Here is a 23,179-nt window from a genome sequence, read left to right on the forward strand (position 1 = left end):
GATCTTAGATCTGCTGATATGGCTCTTTTGTTATTCTCTGTTTATCTGTTCTGATGTTTTAATCAAGTCTAAAATCTGAATTTGTTCTTGTTTCCATTGTTTCCAAATTCTGATTATTGATAAAGGTCTGCAAATTAAAAAGTCTTTATTTCCACAAATATTAACTCATTAATTTGTCTTCTCATTTAAGGTAAACATCTCTCCGTTAGAAAGTGTAGGTGTTGATTTATGTTTGCTCACCACTCACTGATTGTTGATATGAACAATTGAAATTAAGTTTAAAATTATACATACAGAAAATTGTTTTAGGATTTTCCATTATATTCTTCTAATGTTTGCTGTTAATGTGAATTAAAGTACAAAGTCATCCTAACATTAATTGCACTAATTTTCAGTGGTCCATTATTGGTGGCTGTTTCATTCAGATTTCAAAATGCAGTTTGGACACTGTCATTGTGACTTGGGTATAGGTTAACAAAATGTACAAAATCAGTGGTTCCCAAACTGATGCATCAAAAGCAAATATATAAAGATACTGTCTACACAGGATGTGGTGTGACACAACACATAAAATCGTCAAAAGTAAACTGATGCCCTATTTGCATTTGCACAACTTCAGAGAAAAGGACAAATTAATTTGCAATGTTCACTGGCGCAGCCATCGTGTCCAGTAGGGGTTTTCTCGCTTCTCTGCTATTTCCTCATTTTAGTAGCTACTAAAAATCTAACAACAATATGTGAATTTTCTCAAATTTTGGATGGTTATGTCTTTGTGGATATTCCTTTTTCATCCTGAGCAAAATTCCAAAAGCAAATTTGCTATGCATGAGTGCTTTAAAAGCACATTTCTCGAGCACACTTGTTCACACTTACTTATAATAAACAGAGTAAAGGTTATGTGTATCATCCAACTTCAAAGAACTAATGGTGACGTAAGCAAACGATGTTGTCACCTTGCATCGGCAGGATCTGCGAAATATTTGGAATGTATTGGAATGCTTGAATAAGATCGTAACACAAGAACAGCATTCTTTCTGCTACAGTGGGGCAAAAAGGTATTTAGTCAGCCACCAATTGTGCAAGTTCTCCCACTTAAAAAGATGAGAGAGGCCTGTAATTTTCATCATAGGTATACCTCAACTATGAGAGACAAAATGAGAAAAATAAAATCCAGAAAATCACATTGTAGGATTTTTAAAGAATTTATTTGTAAATTATGGTGGAAAATAAGTATTTGGTCAGTAACAAAATTTCATCTCAATACTTTGTTATATACTCTTTGTTGGCAATGACAGAGGTCAAACGTTTTCTGTAAGTCTTCACAAGTTTTTCACACACTGTTGCTGGTATTTTGGCCCATTCCTCCATGCAGATCTCCTCTAGAGCAGTAATGTTTTGGGGCTGTCGCTGGGCAACACGGACTTTCAACTCCCTCCAAAGATTTTCGATGGGGTTGAGATCTGGAGACTGGCTAAGCCACTCCAGGACCTTGAAATGCTTCTTACGAAGCCACTCCTTCGTTGCCCGGGCAGTGTGTTTGGGATCATTGCCATACTGAAAGACCCAGCCACGTTTCATCTTCAATGCCCTTGCTGATGGAAGGAGGTTTTCACTCAAAATCTCATGATACATGGCCCCACTCATTCTTTCGTTTACACGGATCAGTCGTCATGGTCCCTTTGCAGAAAAACAGCCCCAAAGCATGATGTTTCCACCCCCATGCTTCACAGTAGGTATGGTGTTCTTTGGATGCAACTCAGCATTCTTTCTCCTCCAAACACGACAAGTTGAGTTTTTACCAAAAAGTTCTATTTTGGTTTCATCTGACCATATGACATTCTCCCAATCCTCTTCTGGATCATCCAAATGCTCTCTAGCAAACTTCAGACGGGCCTGGACATGTACTGGCTTAAGCAGGGGGACACGTCTGGCACTGCAGGATTTGAGGCCTTTGTTACTTTGGTCCCAGCTCTCTGCAGGTCATTCACTAGGTCCCCCCGTGTGGTTCTGGGATTTTTGCTCACAGTTCTTGTGATCATTTTGACCCCACGGGGTGAGATCTTGCGTGGAGTCCCAGATTGAGGGAGATTATCAGTGGTCTTGTATGTCTTCCATTTTCTAATAATTGCTCCCACAGTTGATTTCTTCACACCAAGCTGCTTACCTATTGCAGATTCAGTCTTCCCAACCTGGTGCAGGTCTACAATTTTGTTTCTGGTGTCCTTTGACAGCTCTTTGGTCTTGGCCATGGTGGAGTTTGGAGTTGGACTGTTTGAGGTTGTGGACAGGTGTCTTTTATACTGATAACAAGTTCAAACAGATGCCATTAATGCAGCTAACGAGTGGAGGACAGAGGAGCCTCTTAAAGAAGAAGTTACAGGTCTGTGAGAGCCAGAAATCTTGCTTGTTTGCAGGTGACCAAATATTAATTTTACCGAGGAATTTACCAATTAATTCTTTAAAAATCCTACAATGTGATTTTCTGGATTTTTTTCATTTTGTCTCTCATAGTTGAGGTATACCTATGATGAAAATTAAGTTTCATCATCTTTTTAAGTGGGAGAACTTGCACAATTGGTGGCTGACTAAATACTTTTTTGCCCCACTGTACCTTCAATCACGTGCTTGTTTACGTCACTTTCACTTTAACGCTAAAGGCCAGGACACACCAAGCCGACTTAAAAGACAGTGACTAGCGACAAAAACAGAAGCCAATGGTGTTATTACCTTGCATCGGCAGAGTCTGGACCAAAAATCTGTGCTTGAACACACCACTCAGAGTGCAAAGACTTGCGTTCTGGGCCTGCGTGAGAGGAATTAGCTGTCTATATCAGCAGCTATCAATATTATATATTCATCATTCAAAAAGAGACATTGAAATGTACGGAGCCCCTAAAGGGACATGATGGTGGAAAAAATCTGTAAAAAAATTAATTTGGGGTGGGAGGAAAAAAATATGTTTTAAATGTTTTGCGTTCTCTCACAAAGATATTTGCGTTCCCTCACAAAACTTTTACATTCTGGCTCCGTAACTGGCTCCATAATGTAGCTATCGCTAACACAGTGATAAACGCTAAACAATAATCGGCATTGAATGGTGGTTTGAGACTCATTTTTATAGTGTGTGTGTGTGTGTGATTGGCTGCAGGTGAGTCCATAATCAATATAGTACAATGGGTTCTGGGAAATGCAGTCCAGCGAGAGGTGTAGCAGTTCATGAAAAGAGTTATAGTGGTGATGGGTGACCTCTGGTGGTGAGTGAATGGAAGTCCATGGACCGGACTCCCGACAGACACTTTCAGATGCTCCTAACACAAGAAAGTTCACGAAGTGGAGGGCCTAGGGGCTGAGGCAAGGCTGGCGAAGCAGAGAGCCAAGGTGGAGCAGGGAGCCAGGACGGAGCTGGCAGAGCAGGAAGCCAGGGCGTAACCTGCAGAGCAGGAAGCCAGAGTGGAGCTGGCAGAGCAGGAAACCAGAGTGGAGCTGGCAGAGCAGGAAACCATGATGGAGCCGGCGGAGCTCGAAACCAAGATGGAGCCAGCAGAGCCAAAGACAACAGCAGAGCAGACGGAGCAGAAGAACACCACGGTGGAACAGAAGAACACCATGCCGGAGCAGACAGAGCAAGAAGATCACCAGAGCAGGGCAAACGGCACCTGGGAAACAAAAGGAACAGACAGAGAACCTACGGCCGTGGGGGGTCTGAACAGGGAATACAGTGAATCTATCAACAGTCTCCTTGGGCCTGACAGAGACGACTGGAACTGAACTGGCTAACATTTCATGATTGACTTCAGTGACTGAGATAGGACAGACAGACAATACATAACCAGACACATCAACGGTAACTGAACCAACAAGTGATTCAAAATCAGACTCATAAGTTGAAACTAGGTAGACTGATAGTTCAGAATCAGATTCAACGGCACTGCAAAAAAATGCTTTTCTTACTTTGATTTTTTTTCTTGTTTCCAGCCAAAATATCAAAAAATTCTTAAATCAAGAAGGATTTTTTAGACAAGTAAAAATTATTGTCTTGATTTCAGAAAAATTAAAAATAAAGTGACTTTTTGCTTGAAACAAGCAAATGTTTTGGGGATGTAATCTGCCAGTGGGGTCAGCAAAATAATCTTGCTCCTCTTCAGGAACTCGAGCTGCATCCGAGAATGCATTGGGGAACACCTCTAGCGTGAGCGGCTCTGAATATCGTGTGCAATCTATCCAATGGATGGGTGAGATGTCACAGACGGGGTGACGTAATGACCAGCAGGTATAAAAGCACGTGCGGTGAAACCGGCGCCAGCCTTTTGTCATTCAGCAAAGCACTCTGTGTGTATCTGTCTGATTTTATCTGTTGTGAGTCTTATTTAGTGTTGTTTGTCCTCACTATTATAAGCTCCCTGATATCTTTTGCATACGAGCTAAGAAGTATGTCTAAAAGAAATCTGCGAGATAAGTACAAGCTGTGTGTTCCTCCCTGCAGGCGTTACATCACTGCAGGTGACACACATGGCTTGTGCGCGTCCTGCTTGGGAGCGGAGCATGCACAGTCGGCTCTTAAGGGAGCCGGCTGCCCGCATTGTGAACGTTTGCCAATGCACGTGCTCCGCTCCCAGAAGGCTCTCTTCAATGAGAGGGGAGCCTTCACCAGCGTTCCCTGGGGTGCTGGTCCCGCAGCCACCAAGGCGGAGTGGCGTCGACACTCGTGGAGATCGCAATTGGATCCGTTGGAGCGATCTCCTTCCCCACCCATCAGATTCGGCGGCCGCTCACCGGGATCAGAAGCCCACTCAGCAGTTACTTCCCCCCAGGGTGTAGGCTCGGCGTTTTGCCTTTCATCCTCTGAGGAGGGTGAATGTGAGAGGGCCGAGACTCTACCCCCTCAGTTGCCCCAGTATGAGGAGCTGTTGGAGATGATGACTCGTGCTGTGGCCAAGTTAAAAATCGACTGACCAGCCGAGGAGCAAGCTGAGCCGCAGACAAGCAGACTGGATGAACGCTTTCTGCGAGCGAAGCGATCACCTCCAATGATCACGTGAGATGGCGACCACTCCACAGACCACGGGCAGGGTGGCCACTCATGACCGCACCCCAACTGGTGAGGGACGCATCCATCGCTAGCGTTACGCGGCGACAAGGAGCTCCCAGCACCAGGCCCTGAGACAAGAACCAAGGTTGTCTCCACATGTCTAAGGTAATTATGCATTGCCGCGTGACCCTGATCATGCAAAGCGGGTTTCCCCTCAGGGAAAACCCCTTGGTCTTGAGCCACCACTTTAGGGGTCTCATGTACAGCAGGCCAAGAGGTATCACATTGGATGCAGCTGCCATCAGACCCAGCAGTCTCTGAAACTGCTTTACAGTGAGTGACTGGCATTCTCTCACTCTCGCGACTGCAGTGAGGATCAACTCGATTCGAGCAGGTGACATACGTGCCTGCATCGTGGTCGTATCCCACACCACGCCCAGATAAGTGGTTCTCTGAGCCGGAGAAAGCACACTTTTCTTGGTGTTCAGTCTTAACCCCAGCACTTTCATGTGAGCGAGAACGACATCTCAATGTCGAACCGCCATCTGCTCTGATTGAGCGAGAATCAACCAATCGTCTATGTAATTGAGCATGCAGACGCCTTGCAGCCGCAACGGAGCTAACGCAGCATCCACACACTTTGTAAAAGTGCAGGGTGAGAGTGCTAGGCCGAAAGGAAGAACCCGATATTGGGCCCAAAGGCCTTAGTGAACGCCCATGGCCGTTTGCCGGAACCATACGCTTGCGAACTATCTGTCCCCCGATGCTGCGTCGTCTTTAAAGGCTCCATCCTTGCCTTCCAAGCCGCTGCGTACATCTTTAATGCTGGTGGGCAAGGGGTACGTGGCAGCGGGTCAGGCTGGCGTGTGCCTGCACACTATGTCGGTGTTGCAGGCTAACCAGGCTGACCTGCTTAAAGAGCTGGATGAGTGCGAGGCGATGAGCTCCGATGACATCACGGAGCTCAGGCAAACCACTGATTTGGCTCTCCGCGCCACCAAGGAGATCTAAATCGTGGACTCTACATACATGTAATTTCAGAATAGGTACCCTTTAGCCCTTATGCGGTCTTTGGGGTATTTTTGACCTGCAAATGACGTTTGCTAAAATGAAAAAAAAAAAAAAAGTTATCTTTGTCCAAATGGCATGTACGGTGGTCAACACTTTCTAGTGTTCTTTTCTCAAAAAAAAAAAAATTGGTATATCATCTTGATTTTATGTTAGTGTGAAAAAAAGAGTCACACTTGGACAAAATTCATCCTCAAAATCAGAATCAACACAGAACACACATGGACAGAAATTAAGTGGCACACTTCCAACAATGCAAAAAACATCCACAATGCAAAATGATCATGCTCACACACACACACACACACACACACACACATCATTATAAAAGTAACTAATTACCAGGGAAAGTAACTACTGCATTACTTTTAAAAAAATGTTCAAATGTCAAATAACTTTGGATGCCCCCAATATTAAATATGTTAAATTAATGAAATGGACACTAAAAAGAATAAATTATTATTATAAAACACTGTACATTAATCTACACTATTTATCTACTGACACTTAGTATCAGTCAGTCAAGCATTATAATATAATTTTATGATAATTTAATATTATATGATGATAGAACTTTAGTAATTAGAATAACCAAGTATGAATGCATATTTGTTATCAATATAAAACACACTAAGGATTGATGCGCTGCTGGGTTCATGAATATTAATCACGTTGTCTGCTTTCGCTCGAATTTATTTGCTGAAATCAAAACAGGGACGATAATAGGTGAGCGCCAGCCAATGAGATTGTCGTCTGCGCATTAGTTCCGCCCACTACCAGAGAAACCGGCAGTTCTTAAAAGCTGAAGAATTCCAAAGGAAATCCGTTATTTTGACAGGAAAATACAACAAAGAATATCGTTTACATGTAGCACATCAATTCTGCATGTTATGAAAGACTCTCTTGCTCTGTATCTTTCTTTGCGTGCATGTATGTGAGAGAAAGCGACAGCAAGTCGTGCGCCTTCATACTAGAGTTTATGGTACGTCAAATACAGCTACACTGCGCATCTGTTCAGATGAACTGAAAAATTAAATTCTAATAATATAATATAGTAACGCCACATTTTATTGTCAGTAACGGTAACGGAGTTGTAACGGGGGAAACAGTAATTCGTTTGATTACTCGTTACCGGAAAAAATAACGCCGTTAGTAACGCCGTTTATTTATAACGCCGTTATTCCCATCACTGTACATTACTGACACGCTATCCTCCAATTTGATACTGTTAAGTGCTTTGACACAATCTGTATTGTTAAAAGCGCTATATAAATAGAGGTGACTTGACCCAGACCCAGCAGTCTCTGAAACTGCTTTACAGTGAGTGACTGGCATTCTCTCACTCTCGCGACTGCAGTGAGGATCAACTCGATTCGAGCAGGTGACATACGTGCCTGCATCGTGGTCGTATCCCACACCACGCCCAGATAAGTGGTTCTCTGAGCCAGAGAAAGCACACTTTTCTTGGTGTTCAGTCTTAACCCCAGCACTTTCATGTGAGCGAGAACGACATCTCAATGTCGATCCGCCATCTGCTCTGATTGAGCGAGAATCAACCAATCGTCTATGAAAGTACAATCTTGATACACTTTATTTTAAGTAGCTTATGCCTGTGTAATATTCTGTAATTGTAATGTAAGTAGAAATGTATTACATGAATTTAAGCTGTGTACTTGTGGGTTAAATCAAACTAAGGTGCAGCCGGATAAGGTGTACAGTATAGATACACATGAAGTACACTTAAATAAGAAAAGAAATAAAATGCCTATTTCACTTTAAAGAGTTACTTACCCCATGCGTTATCACTGAAATTTCAAGCAACTAAAGTACTTTCTGCTGCTGCTATCCCAGCTAACAAATTTATGTTCTGAGAACGTTTTTGTAACGTTCTGTTTTGGTTGTGGGAACGTTATTTGGAATGTTCCAAAAATGTGGAAATGTCCAGTTTGTTTAACGTTGCTAGAACGTTATTTGATGGTTAGCATAACGTTCCTACAACGTTCTTGCAACCTAAATTTCACTAAAAATATAACGTTCTATGAACTTTTATTTGGAACATTCCAAAAACGTTAAAATGTCCAGTTTGCTTAACGTTGCTAGAACGTTATTTTATGGTTAGCATAACTTTCCTGCAATGTTCTTGCAACCTAATTTTCATTAAAAATATAATGTTCTATTAACGTTTATTTGGAACATTCCAAGAACGTCAAAATGTCCAGTTTGCCTAACGTTGCTAGAACATTATTTTATGGTTAGCATAATGTTCCTACAACTTTATTTCCACCTACATTTTCTTAAAAATACAACACCCTAAAAACATTTATTTGGAACATTACAAAGTTTAGTTTAATAAAATGTTATTTTAAGATTAGCAGTATTGCAACATTCGCTTTCAACATCATTTTGTTAACACAACCTTCCAGATACGAGCAAGTATATAATTACATGTGCATTTCAACAGGTATCTGAATTATTAAAGATAATCATTTTTAAAAAGTTAATTAACACATTAAACAAATTGGTGAAATTTGCATATCATGTAAAATAATAATAATAATAATAATAATAATAATAAGTAGTTTAATATTTATGACAATGAACTATAACTTCACAGCTAAATATAAACTATGAAATTAACATTTAATAATTGAGAACTTCTATATGAATTTGAGTGTGGGGTGTGGGTGCTGAAAAACTGTGGTCCATGTCCCGTCTCTCCACGCTCCATCTATAAAGTAAACAGATTGGCTGATGTTACAAAGTGATATTACAAAATGCCTATAAAATAATTAGTGTGGCTATGCCAAAAAAATTATTAGGATCTGTGCTGTGAGTTCTACAAATATTACATTACTCAAGAGTCAAAGGTAGTTTCATTTGACTTGGCATATGTTACTTTCAATGACAAGCTTCTAGCAGCATTAAGAAAAACGTCTTCTGAAGCATCATTAGATTAAGAAAAATATAAACATTCAAATAATACATTTTCATCGTGTCACTTCCGAAAAACAATTTTTAGGTCAACATAAATTGACCTAATTTATTCATCTTGATAGGTATACACATGCACACTACTGGAAATACATCATAATGGGGTAGTTAAGTCAACTGCAATTTCCATTTTATACCAATTTGAAACAGGAAAAATCCCTTCAAATATAGTTAACATTTAGAAGTCATCAATAAAGTTATTAAATGGCAAAAGTTGCCTTGTTACATGTTATTAGCTGATAAACTGTTACATGAACTCAATTAAGGAAGGAAACTCAGAGATAAAACAGGTAAGATTAATAGGTTCTAGTAGGTGTTTCTGGGTAGGTATGCTAGCATTGACCCATTAACTGACAGTAAGAATTTTCGCTATTAACACATCAGTTAAATTGTTAAGGAATAATTTGTAATGTTTTCCTTTAAAAAAAAAAATGCTGCATGGATTAAAAAAACTGCATTGTCAAAATGGCATTGAGAGCAAAAAAAACAAGTTACACTCAAGTTGTTAGTTAATCCTTTCAATTTTACAGGTATTCAGAAACAAGATAAATAACAGAAGGTATAAGTAGCTTTTTTTATTATGTGTCAAAGCCAAAACTATAAACTTTTAGAAGCTTGAAAATAAAGACTTCCAATGGGAAGACAAAAATGATGAATGAAAATCAAAAATCAAAACATTTGTTTGAAGATGAATGAAATTCATTCAAAATGAATTTGGAACAACATGAGGGTGAGCAAACCATGACAGATTATTATTTTTTTTTAACTATGCTGATCTCAGTTAATTTTTAAATGTTGCCAAGTAAATATAAAGTTGTCCTGACATGTGTCCTACCTTGTGTATCTTGAAACAATCTGCAGAGACTACTTTTCAGATAGTAGTAGATCTGCCAGGATCATAACTTGAATGGCATTATTGTCCCTGAAGACAAAACACAAAATTAGAGAAATTTAACTCACAATTAAGCAACATTTATGGACAGCTTATTTTTATGAATCATAAGACAATTTTTAACCACTACAAACTTAGCATTAGCAATTACCTGACATCTTTATAAGAAAACAAAGCAACTTTAGGATAAGGGAAAGTAGAAGTTTTTTTCCCCCCCATCTATATTAGTTAAGTATATAAATGTATAACTATAATCAGAACTTAAGACTTCACTGGTATTTTTCTGAAGCAACAAAAAATACCAGAAGACTTTGACGGAATGATAGACAAACTGAAATTTAAGATGTTATTCACTCTGCCAATTCACTCTGCATCAAATTGGTTGCACACTACATTACATCAAACATGACCGGTCTTTAGATGTCATTCTTGTGGGATGTTAGTTTGTTATTTTTCATCTGTATTGTGTAACGTTATTCACAATTTGATCTTTAGGTTTAAATTTCAATCTAATATTCACAAAACAAAAGTATACTATTGCTTCAGAAGACTTAACATTTGTGCTGCTGGTCATTTCTGGTCATCATTACATCTGCATTAATAGCAATTCATCAAAATATAAAAACTGAAGAACGATGAATTTAAATAACTGTTTATAAGGTGACAAATTACATCTTGTACAACACTAAAGCCCATCAATTTGTTTAATGTGAATTCTACTTTATTTTAGGCTCATATTAGTATCAGCCGTCTTGTTGCAAATGACATCACACCACCCCTCGCTGCCTTTGCTCTGAAAAGATTGATTTCAAAAGCATGACAACAATTTGTTAGTATGAATTTTAAGAAAGACAGCGAGGAGCAAATAACAGTGTAAAATGTTAACTAAAGTTAACAAAACAATCATTATAAATGCTCCTCAGCCCCTTTGTTCACTGCGTTCGGCGGATTTAGTAAACTTGATCAGCATCACATGGATATTCTAGATGAAACTGACAAAGCGGATAATAATGATTAACTAAAAGTTTAAAGGGATTGTAATACAGAGAATATGTCTTTGCTTTACCTTGCTTGAGATCTGTGGCGAGTGACGGTTAAAGATGACGACATCCCAGCTAACACAGTTACGTCGTGACGACGTCACTCTACCGTACCATATTGGTCGCAGCGACTTACCAAATAACGTACCAGCGACGTAACTTTGTGATTCCCATATTCGTCGTGGCGACGTTATAGTGGTACATCGCTGGAACGTGCTGAGAACGTCCTAACGACCAAACCGGCACGTTGTGAGGACGTGACAGTACCGGATCATATTGGTCGCAGCAACGTACCAAGTATGTCCTAAGGACTAAAATACCACGTTAATTTTTAATTTTAATATTTACACCTCGCCTTTAGTCTGGGTCCTGAGAATGTGTTCCGACTATTACCTTGAAATAACCTTGAAAACTCATCTTTGGTGCAAAAAAGAAAACTTATAAAATCTAACAGTAATTTAATTATAGGGGATTTATAGTAAATACATTCATTACATACATGCAGTGCAAACCAATTCAAAAACATTAAATTCTAATAGAAAATAGACAAAAACACAATGCATTCATTCATGAATCAACATTTATTCAGTGTTACTTTCTACAAATACTAAACCAAAACATTACACCTGTTCTTTAACCATGCAAAGTGTTACCAATCAACTGAAAAAGTTTGTGTCTCATTAAGGTTGGGCATAGTTAAATAATGCTGTTATCAGTGAAAATTATCAATAATTATCAGTACTCTTATTGATACAACTCCCTTAATTTGGTGCAAAAAAATAGACATGATAAAAAAGATATGAAACAATTCAGTAGATACTTCATTAATATCTGGTGCTGATGTGCTTTAATACAGCTTCACTATCAGAAGATAAACCTAAACAATGTTACAATTACCAAAGAACCATAGTTCTTGGGCTTCTCAGAAGATAAAATAAATAAAGAAAATAACATTCATAAAGAGTAAAGATATGTAAAATGAACAATATAAAGATTTCTAGCATCACTCCTGTATAATTTGGCCCACCCACAAAACATAAACAGTTTTGTTTAGGAAAATGAGCGTGTTGACTTTCTCTGGAGAATGTGTGATCTCTGATTACTGACTGTGGAGAAGACTCTTTCAGACAGTGCTGAGGAGGCAGAGTTAGGTGCTGGACGGCTGTGAGAGACGAGGAAGAGTGTCGTTCTTACCCCAGCAGCAGAAGACAGGCTCTTCTGAGGGAAGGACAGGAGGAGACTCTTCACTCTTCATCTTGTCATGGAGGGTTGATGCAGTGTTTTGCTGTAGAACAAGGCTCCTCCTCAGCACTTGGTCTTCCTCAGCAAAGAGTTCCTTTAGGGCAGAGTCAGAGACTCCAGATTCCTTGCAAACTGGAATCTTTTAATAAAATTTACCATATTATTGTAGTCAGGTTTATTGTTTTTATTATAACACATGACAAAGGTATGAGAAAATTATGTTAAAGGTGTTCTTCCTCCTCTTCGCCGTCCTGAGCCTGCATCGTCAATATCCTTCTCCGGCAGCTGAAAGGAGGATATCATCATGTTAATGTTGCTAATGTATGAACACAACCAGTCAAAAATCTGCAATCTTTTTTTTAATGTTTTTCAAAAGAAATCTCTTCTGCTATATTAATTTGACCAAATTTACAGTACAAAACATTAATATTGTAAAATATATTTTTTTAATTTAAAATAACAGTTTTCATACCCTTTTTCTAATACACTTTAAAATGTATTTCATTCCTGTGAGGCAAAGCTGAATTTTTCAGTAGCCTTTACTCCAGTCTTCAGTGTCACATGATCATTCTCACATACTGATTTGCTGCTTAAGAAACATTTCTGATTATTATCAATCAGTGCATTTCCATGCACCTAATCACATTTTTGCCTCTCTGACCAGTGTGCATGTGCTCGTGACGTACGTGAATGACGTGACACGCACCTGCAGGGGTGCGTTTCCCAAAAGCATCGATAGCTAACTATGGTCGTTAGTTCCACTGAACTCTATTGGTAAGTATGGAACTTGTGACCATAGTTGCTTTTGGGAAACGCACCTCAGATTAGAAATGATGGGGAAGAAAGCTTTGCATTTCTGGAGAGCCGAATCACTAAAGCACTCTGTCAGCACACCAGTCTCTGCTCCTTACCCTCATCCAGTGCAGGCAAACCCAGCTGAAGTGACACTGCCATCACTTTGCTATGGTGGCGAAAATGTATGGAATACAAACATACAAACATGTTTTGCATTAGACAAATTAAAACAGCGGCTAGTAACACACCTATTTGTGCTGAGCAGTGGGGTTATGTTATGTGAATAATGGCGGTAAAAAAATAACCACAACTCAAATAATACGAATAATGGAAATTGCATATAAACGGGAGTGAAGAGCTTTGCTCTTGACATGTAAACATCATAATGTGATTAAGTCCTTACTCTGATTATTGGAAATAAATCACATTATTTGTGCACATGTAAACGTAGTCTAGAAACAGTTGTGCTCCTTAATATTTGTGTAAATCGTGATATTTTTCTTCATGATTATTTTATAATATAAGTAAGTTCAAAACATTAAAAAAAAAAAAAACAAAGTAAAAAAAAATTAAATCAAATCTTTTGTAATATACCGTATTGACCCGAATATAAGACGATGTTTTTTTCTTGGAAATACATCTGAAAAAACGCGGTCGTCTTATATTCGGGGTCTAGACTTTGACATGTCAGTAATACACCCACAACAATAGGTGGCGCCAAAAACGCATAAAACGAGTGTGCCATGAAATGTGTAATGTAATGTGTGTTGTAAAGATCGCGAGTGAAAACAAAAGAAAAAGAAACGCTTACAGCGGCACGAGTCGTGACTGTCATGTTAGTCTGATGGGAACAAACTTGCTCTGTAAGTGATTTAAAAACATAACACAGTACCCAGATTTGAAGACTACAATAAGATTTCACTTCTACTGATAATAAAATTTTGGTAGGCTACTCTGAGATGGATAGACTAAATGTTATATAATTCAGATGGGCTACCTGTTATTTCAATGGTGTATCAAAAAGTGTATATTTTTCAATGTCATTGTTGGTACATTTTACCAGTATTTACCATACTTTCAAAACAAAAATTAAAATAGGAAAAATATGCAATTTGAAAATAATTTAAGAAAAAATGTGTTTTACTGAGAGAAAAACAAAAAACAAAAACAAGATTTGGTTTTCAAAAAGCCTTTTTCCAAAAGGTACATCTGGAAAAAGGGGGGTCGTCTTATAATCAGGGTCGTCTTATATTCGGGACAATACGGTAATAAGTATTTTCTATCACTTTAATTCAATTTTATGCATCCTTGCTATTAATGTCTTCCCAAAGAAAAAAAAAGAAAAAAATCTTAGTCACTCCAACCTTTTGAACCGTCGTGTAGACCAGTGTTTCCCAACCAGTGTGCCGTGACAGGTCAGGTGTGCCATGGAAGATTATCAAAAGCTTCCTTCTCTATTATATTTCGTTGTTATTATTTTAAATCAGTGCAGTTGGTCATTGTTATCATTAACAACAAGAGAAACTGAGTGCCCATATAGCTACAATAAACTTTATAACCTGCAAACTGATGAAAACGCTAAGCTATTAATTTACTGTCTCAGATGCGGCCGTTCTAATGATGGAGAAAACACAGATCTCTGTCAATCGCTCGTCAAAAACCTTGTTAACTCCATTTGAGTATGATTGTCAGAAATTAAGTGCAAGTGTCTGATCATAGATAAAGCCAAAATACCAACTCTGATGACGCAATGTTTAATTATTGAGAAAAAAAACAACCTTTTCCCCTTGGTTTTTTATTTTTTATTTTTATAATACTTAGTGGTGTGCAGCGGGATTTTTTTACAGGTCAAAACTGTGCAGTGGCAGAAATAAGGTTGGGAAACACTGGTGTAGACAAAAATATTGGGCAGCACAACTGTTTTCAACATTGAAAATAATCATAAATGTTTCTTGATTTCTGAAGGATCATGTGACACTGAAGACTGGAGTAATGATGCTAGAAATCCAGCTTTGATCACAGAAATAAATTATATTTTAGAATATATTTCAATCTTTTGACCAGCTGTGTACATTGCTACATTTAAATGAAAACACAACTTGTAATAAACAATGCACACATTCTCAAAGAACTTACATTGTGATGATTACTTCCTTCCCTCGCTGCGGTCTTCTTATTTTTCATCTTTCCCTTGAATCTACACAAAAATAAACAAATAAAAATTAAACAAATAATTTTATAGACAATTTGGATAAGTCACCCGAGACTTTTTTTGATGGTGGCCACAAACTGTGAATCTTCCTTTTGAAATCTTAAGTGGTTCTCCAGCTTCTCAAGGAAAGGCAGATTCTGGGGCCATTTTCACAGAGAATTTTATCTTACTACTAGGTGTCCTAGCTAGAGATTTAGCTTAAAACCTATTAACAAAACTCTTAAGGGTCTACAGTAACTAAAAGAGGGTTGAGTCATTGCATTGACTTTTTCTTTGTTAAGTTTCCACGCTGAGCATGCATTGAAGCTCTTAATATTGAACTCTCAAAGTGAACCAGATAGACAAATGTAACTTTAAAATGTACATAATTTCTTAAATGAGACCATGCCCCCAGATCCCTCAGACAGAACAAGCAAAGTGATGTGGTTGTGTAAGGTTTAGGAATAGGGGAGAGTCTTTACATTGGTCAAATTTAGGCCAACTCAATATTTTTAAACATTTAAAAATGACTAGGAGCTCGGGAGGTGCTCATAAAGGCAGTGGTTTACAACTGTGGTCCTGGGGACCCATAGCACTGCACATTTTGTATGACTCTCTTGTTAAACACACTTGATTCAGATAATCAGCTCCTTAGGAAAGAGCTCCATGAACTAAACTAAGCTTGTGTCAGTAAAGAGAGATGTATAAAATGTGCAGTGCTGTGTGTCCCCAGGTTCAGAATTGAAAACCACTATCATAAGGTACTCTGCTCAGTTAGTAATTTTTCTCATAACAAGACCATATGAACATCAACGATTTAAGCAAAATTCCACCTGACTGGGGAAAAACAAAATCTCTCAAAGGCTCTGGAATTAGACTATTAATTGATATCTATCTAGCTATGAGTAACTGAATTGTGAAATCCAACTAGAGATGCATCCATCCGATACTCAGGATCGGTATCGTCTCTGATACTGGCATTTTTTGCCAGATCGGGTATCGGTCAGAGGAGACCAATCCAAATCCGTTATTGTGCGTGTACTATTCCGTGTTATTTTTAAGCCCCACTAAAGGCACAAAACATTATAAAGCACCATAAAGTTTTGTGCGCTATATTCCAAGTGTTCTGAAGCTGTTCCATAGTTCAGTGTGAGGTACAGATGAATATTTAAATCACTAAATTCAAGTTCATGTAAACTCTTCTCTGCGCTGCGGCTGTCTGTCATCCTCCATTCAGCATTCAAACTGCGTGTCACGTTCGGTTACTACAGTCAAAACAATGAAACTCTTTAAGAGCGCACATAAACTGAGATTTAAAACTGTTAAAAGAAAAGGCTCAAACTATCACGCAGATTTAATACACTACACACCAATATCTCTTTCCTTTGTGCTTTGAACATTTCTCTGCGTAACGCTGCGCGCTGTGACTCCGTGTTGCTTCAAGCGCATCATTCTGCGCACGGGTTGTACATTTGTGCCGCTACACATGACATATGAAAGCAAATAGACATATGATTATAACGATATATTTTCTGTATGTGTTTTGTATACAGCTCGTGGTATTTTTATAACAATGAAGGATGTTGATGACATACAACTGCCTATTATAATCAAAATCAACTATAGATCACAATCGGAAGTTATTAGAAGCACTCGATGATGGTTTTAAGTGACTTATAAACAAACACATTAATAATTACATAAATTTTCAAGTGTAGCTTGATTCTAATTGTACCTCTAATTATATTATAGGATATTCTTGTAAGTATTAAAGATATTTGTGTTTCTGGTGTAGAACCAAACTTTACTTATCAAAATTTAATGCTGTATATTGAGCAGCAGACGATGTTAAATCCATATACGAGATACACATCTGAGGAAAAATACATTGTTGGTCGGCGCCACCTAGCGTGCATGCGTGAATTAGCACAAGGTGAACAATCGTTTCGCACTCGGTGTGAAAGCACCGTCGTCGGCGATTCACATTGCGCTCAGTGTGGAACGGCCTTTATTTCACTAAAATGTTTCACTAAATGTTTAGATTTTATCAAATTATTGTGCACCCATGATTTTTCTAGAGTATCTTTTGCTGCTGAATTATCCAATAATCTAGTTTATAATAGTATTTTTGTCATAGATTATGATTACCGTATTGACCCGAATATAAGACAATGTTTTTTTTCTTGTAAATACATCTGAAAAAATGCGGTCGTCTTATATTCAGGGTCTAGACTTTGACATGTCAATAATACACCCACAACAATAGGTGGTGCCAAAAACGCATAAAACGAGTGTGCCATGAAATATGTAATGTAATGTGTGATGTAAAGATCGCGAGTGAAAACAAAAGAAAAAGAAAAGCTTACAGCGGCATGAGTCGTGACTGTCATGTTAGCCTGATGGGACCAAACTTGCTCTAAGTGATTTTTAAACATGACAGTACCCAGATTTGAAGACTACAATAATATTTCACTTCTACTGTTAATACAATTTTGGTAGGCTACTATGAGATGGATAGACTAAATGTTATATAATTCAGATGGGCTACCTGTTATTTTTATGGTATAACAAAAGTGTATATTTTTAAATGTCATTGTTGGTAGGGCTGCACAATTTGGAGAAAAAATCTAATTGTGATTTTCTGATCAAAATTGCGATTTGCGATTTAAAATGCGATTTATTACTATTTCATAAAAAGAGCTACAGGTTTGTTGTGGTGGTTTTAACAGCACCAAAGAAAGACCAAGCATAACCACAAACTATGCTACACTGTGCTACTGTTTATTTAAAACCTCTTAAACATTGTCCATTTTTTTTTTTAAAGTTGTCAGGATGCAAACATCTGTCATGACATTAAGAACTACAGTATCTTAATTAAAGTTAAATTAACAATCATATATAAAATTTTAAACTTTTAAGAACCCAAACACACTGTACTTTCGGCAGGTTTTACGCCCGTTTCACACATGCTCCGTTTGCAGTGCGTATTTTTATCCCTAAATCCAACCCTGTGGATTACCTGTCTCTCCTCCAGAGCCTTTAGTCGTGGGTCCAGGAAGGGTGCTTATATGTCTGGATACCGCTGCACAAATCTTTCAGCCACGAGAAATACAGTTCCAGCATGTCTTCAAATCCAGGACAACAGAATGGTCAGGATGATCTGAAACATATAACCTACTGAAATCAATTTAAATGTATTTTGCCTTGCCTCAGTGATGCTGAAACAACCAGGTTTAGTTTTTCACCCAGGATTCGCTGCTTCCTATTGAACAGTCTTCATGATGAATGATCTCTTGATCCTGGATCCTTGCATCTTATTGCACCTTGCACCTGGATCTTGAAACCCATCTCTACTCGTAATAGTTGTCTTGTTGCTGCTGCCCAGATTGTCTCTCCACCTGATGATTAAAAAAAAAAAAAAAAAAAACTTAGTTTTACAGCAATGAATAAAACATTTATAATACTATGTTGTAACAAATGAGCATCTTTTCTAATAAGCAACTCACTGAATCATTGACTCGACTGGTGGCAGTCAGGACCTAAAAAAAGTGAACCATTTGTTTATTAAAGATTTGTTGAAACTAAAGTATCAGATCTATTTGAGAATGAAACTAGCATAAAAAGCATGCATGTAAAAAAAACACCATTAACGAGCAGATGACACAATTTACAGGCCTGTCACTTGAGGGGGAAAGGTGTAATTATTAATCCCACACACTGAACATGATTTCGGCAGCCTCGGTCTAATTAAACTTTATACAGCAGTTTATATTCAAGTTTACAGTATGGCTAGCATGAGCATCATCGACTAGCGCGAAAGGCAGGCAGTCAAACAAACTAATTAACTTTACTACGGTTAAAGTTTAAAGTATTTGAAAGTGAATACTGTATAGTTTATCGTGTTAAATTTCAAATAACTAAAAGAAAGGTATAACATTTTATCTCAAGGTTTCAACAGTTAACGTTACCTCAGACCACCTCATGAGACTGCTCCTGAGCTAATTAACCAAACAGGGCATTTATTTATTAAATTAAATTGGAAAACCTACAAAAATACAAAACACTACTCATCTTTGGTGACATCTAACGTTATAAATCAGTAAAAACGATGAATACAAGTAGATTTATTAGCGCTTACCTTTTCCTCCGTGTATTAAGTTGACCGTTAATGACGGGCACGCGCACTCTCGCGCAGCAGTACAGACAGTGACGCGCCGCCCGCTGCTGGTTTAAATGTTAATTTGTCCTGAGCCCTCTTTCAATAAACCTCATTCTCAGTCATTCACAAACATGTAATTAACAATGATCACCATTTGCTAAGCAAGCTATTTGGTTTTTGTTTTGTCCTTAATTTGATGACACATACGTACCTACAAATATAATAATTCATGCCATCTTTTAAAATTTTCCAAAATATAGGCTATCCAAATGGTATCTTAACATAATAATACATGTAGTGCAATAATATGAAAAGTTATCATGAGACCAGCTGACCACGTCGCTACAACGTTCTTCACGGGACTAACAACCCACATAGCAAGCACACTCGGGCCGATTCTGGCGGAAATGCGGCACTGTCGGCTCAGTCACGACGTCGGTGAGAAGATAATGGGCCAGAGCCGCGCCGACTCTACAAAACACTTCTGGCTGACAGACGGCTTTTTCTCTCTGGGCCGATCTCGGCTGAAAGCTGTTGCACGTGCGGCAGGTCCACACTCGGTGTAGTTGCGTGTATCTACCTTCGGCCCGAGCTGGTTTTGTCTCCGGCGGCCGCTGCTAGAATGAAGGAGATCAGCCGCCTGAGAGAGAGATTTGGCGGTTAATCCTGAGGAGATTTCGGCGGACACAGTTCTCAAGAGGAATACTTCAGCTGCAAAAGGTAAGTTAAGTTATTTAATGATCAATCTAGTGTTGTTTGATATTTAAATGCCACGAAGAGTATAGTTTTAGATGGTTTCTGTTAGGTTTGCGATGATAATAGCGTCAGAAAAACCGTTCGGTCCTGGATATATTGAGTGTTGATGAGTAACGTTAGGCCTAACTGTCAGGCGCGGTCTCTTTAGGAAAACAATATGCAATTTTTTTAATATGAAAAACCGATGAGCTGTATCCAGTGCACGATAATGTAAGGTAATTAAGTTTTAATGAGTTAAATTCTATTTTGTTTGCTAGAATTCATTCGATTCGTCTTTTTCAACGAGTGATTGCTATTGAATCATAGGAGTCGAGCTGCGCTGGAGGCGCCATAAACATCATACGAGTGACTCTCTGATTCGATTCACTTAACCATTCAAATGAGTCATTTGTTTGTGAATCAAACTGAGCACGCTGTTGTAGCATTACACCTGCTAAGATAATTCAATATGTGCAATCTGAATTTAATAATATTTATTTTGTGGTAACACTGCCGTTTGGGCAGCTCTGACAGAGATAAACACTATAGATACGTAAGAGAAAGCTGTATAATGTAAGTGCATCATCATTTGTTCTTGAATGGAGGCCTAATCTGTCTGCTGCACTTGAGCAGGTTCAGTTTTTAGAGTGAATGAAAACTTTTGAAGCATAGATATGCCATGTAATGTGATTAAAATCATACTTATTTTACTGTGGTGGGGATTATTATGAGCAAACAAATTTAAAAGTTTAATCTGAACACTATATATATGTAATCTGACATTTATTTATTTTATTTTTTTACAGAAATTCTGAGCTGCTGCATGAACATTCATCAAACATATAAGGTGTGAATTCTGGCTCTGGTCCTAATGATTGTAAAAAGCTGTAATGCTCAAGATTAAATAATTACCTTACAATATATATTTGTACATATTTCAAGGCTGCAATTTGGAAAAAACCTTCAAGCTAATGCTGCTGAAATGGAGGTCAAGGGGACTGAAGAGGTGGCTCCAGCTGATCAAAGGGTGGACTTCAGGAGGCAGACACACTCTGTGAGTTTAAAAGACCATCTCTTTAACCTTCAATACACATGACACACTATCACATTTCTATAATTCAAATCTCTTAAAGGATTTGTATGCTGCACCAATTAGGGTAAGCAGCAACACTTCCTATAATATCTAATGTACATGTTAATTTTTAAGAAGAATGACATCATTGCTTATATTAGTTGCTTATATACTGTCTCACCCTTATCCCTGGGTTACAGTAATCCGCTGATCCAGTCGGTATCCAGACCAGGTGGTGGACCTGCACCCAGGAACAACCACAACACATCCCTGACTGTCAGCGGAGACCATGTCAGCTAGATGACAGATCCCTGTGAAGACCTCATTGATGGCCCCAGCACAGATCCTCAGCAAAGACTACGAGAACCAGACAAGCCCTCTGCGCAGACCCTTTTTACCAGCTTCACCTGCTGACGTGATATTACTTCATGCAGAAGAAGTTGGATGAAATATTCTGAATGATATCAATCCACAATCTGACTTGTGATGCAGCCTGGAATAATCGCACCACGTTCATTCGTTTGGCCAGACGAGACTGTTTCCTGACTGAGCCGGGTCTTGTTTGGGTTTGGGTTCCTTGTCACTGTTGCATTTTGTCTTGCTTAGATGAAGACACCTAATATTCAGCAATATTATTGACTTGTCTGCACTGACACCATTTGATAAGAACTGAACTGAATTATGACACAAAATGTTTTATATATGAAGAGTTTATTTGCAAAAACGGATATCTCCGTTTTTAAATATTTTTAAAAATCATGTTTTTTGTTGTCATGTTTTTGTTTTATTGTGTTAGTTAGCTAGTATTTATTAGTTATTCTTTACCTGATCAAATCAACCTGAATGCAGTTTGACTGAGATTAATTGGAATGCACAATGAAAAGACATGATTTTTAAAATAGTTAAAACGAAGTTATCTGTTTCTGCAAATGAACTCTTCATTTATATATATATATATATATATATATATGCAGTAAATATAATTTACTTGTTACTTTGTGGTTTAAAAAGTGTGAATGTTTATACTGTAGTGCATTTGTTCATATATATTTAAAGCATTTGGTAATTTTATAATTAAAGCCTTTTTAATGTTTTTAAATGGTTGTATTTGTGTTTCACTGCTGAATTACATTTAGCAGTTTCTGGGCCACATTCGGCCCGGGGACCAAGCCGAGTCTCAGCCAGATCTGGCTTAAAGTGTCTGGGCCAGACCTGGGCCACATAAAATAATAGAAGTCACTCTACAGTATGCGGGCCAGATCTGGGCCACTTCAATAAATAAGAGTCATTTTACAGGATGTGGGCCACATCTGGGCCGGAGGAAATTGTTTGAGTCTGTTTTCAGTGTGTGTGCCAGTTTTGGGCCGGGGACCCAGCCAGAACTGGGCCAGAAGTGAAGCAAGGTTGTGGCCCAGAGGTGGGCCAGACAAATTTTGCTATCTGGGAAGCGACGTCTTTTGAGGATGTGCCCACGACGTTTCTGGAACGTTAGCCAAGATTCTAAAAATGGAACTTTACCACGGCGTCCTCACAACGTCGCCATAAAGTAATGTCGCTGACCAAGGGCGGCGAACTGGCGGCGTCGTCACAACGTTCTGTGTTTGCTGGGATCCTGTCAGCTGTCTCTCCAGTTTAAAAATACAATTCGCGGGACTCGTTTGTCTGTGTCCAGCTGTGAGAAACCACACACACACACACACACACACACACCTTAATTTATCACTGACAAACTGTTGTGTATAACACTGCATATTTAACACTTGCCGTTGATAACTTTGATGTGGTTGTCCTTGCTTCTTTGCTAGCTAACATTACAATGATAACTGAGCTGGTTAATCATCAGATAAAATTGACAAAACACAAAATAACGTTCAAAAGTGCTTTAAATAGGAATAAAAAAAGTGAATGCTTACCTGTTATTTTCCGTGACGGCGTCGCGAGCCGTCCGGCTGTGATCCAGTGACT

At 38.3% G+C, this 23,179-nt stretch overlaps 2 long non-coding RNA genes across 5 annotated transcripts; one reads left to right on the top strand and one right to left on the bottom strand.

Moving 5' to 3' along the window:
• Positions 1–8,648: 8,648 nt before the first annotated feature.
• Positions 8,649–23,179, bottom strand: LOC131520861 (uncharacterized). 4 transcript variants are annotated; one of them, XR_009266150.1, is made up of 7 exons: positions 23,128–23,179; positions 18,755–18,787; positions 18,268–18,646; positions 15,194–15,254; positions 11,047–12,547; positions 9,924–10,010; positions 8,649–8,825 (listed from the first exon to the last, which is right to left on the bottom strand). It is a non-coding gene; the product is annotated as an uncharacterized LOC131520861 (long non-coding RNA). The 4 variants fall into 4 exon arrangements; XR_009266149.1 differs by lacking the exon at positions 23,128–23,179 and adding an exon at positions 19,387–20,105 and having other exon boundaries at positions 8,650–8,825; XR_009266148.1 differs by lacking the exon at positions 23,128–23,179 and having other exon boundaries at positions 8,653–8,825; positions 18,268–18,408; positions 18,494–18,646; positions 18,755–19,380.
• LOC131520862 (uncharacterized) lies at positions 20,212–22,046 on the top strand. Its single transcript, XR_009266151.1, has 3 exons — positions 20,212–20,989; positions 21,085–21,196; positions 21,415–22,046. It is a non-coding gene; the product is annotated as an uncharacterized LOC131520862 (long non-coding RNA).

The sequence above is a fragment of the Onychostoma macrolepis genome, chromosome 15 (genome assembly GCF_012432095.1).
Source record: "Onychostoma macrolepis isolate SWU-2019 chromosome 15, ASM1243209v1, whole genome shotgun sequence".
NCBI classification, from domain to species: domain Eukaryota; kingdom Metazoa; phylum Chordata; class Actinopteri; order Cypriniformes; family Cyprinidae; genus Onychostoma; species Onychostoma macrolepis.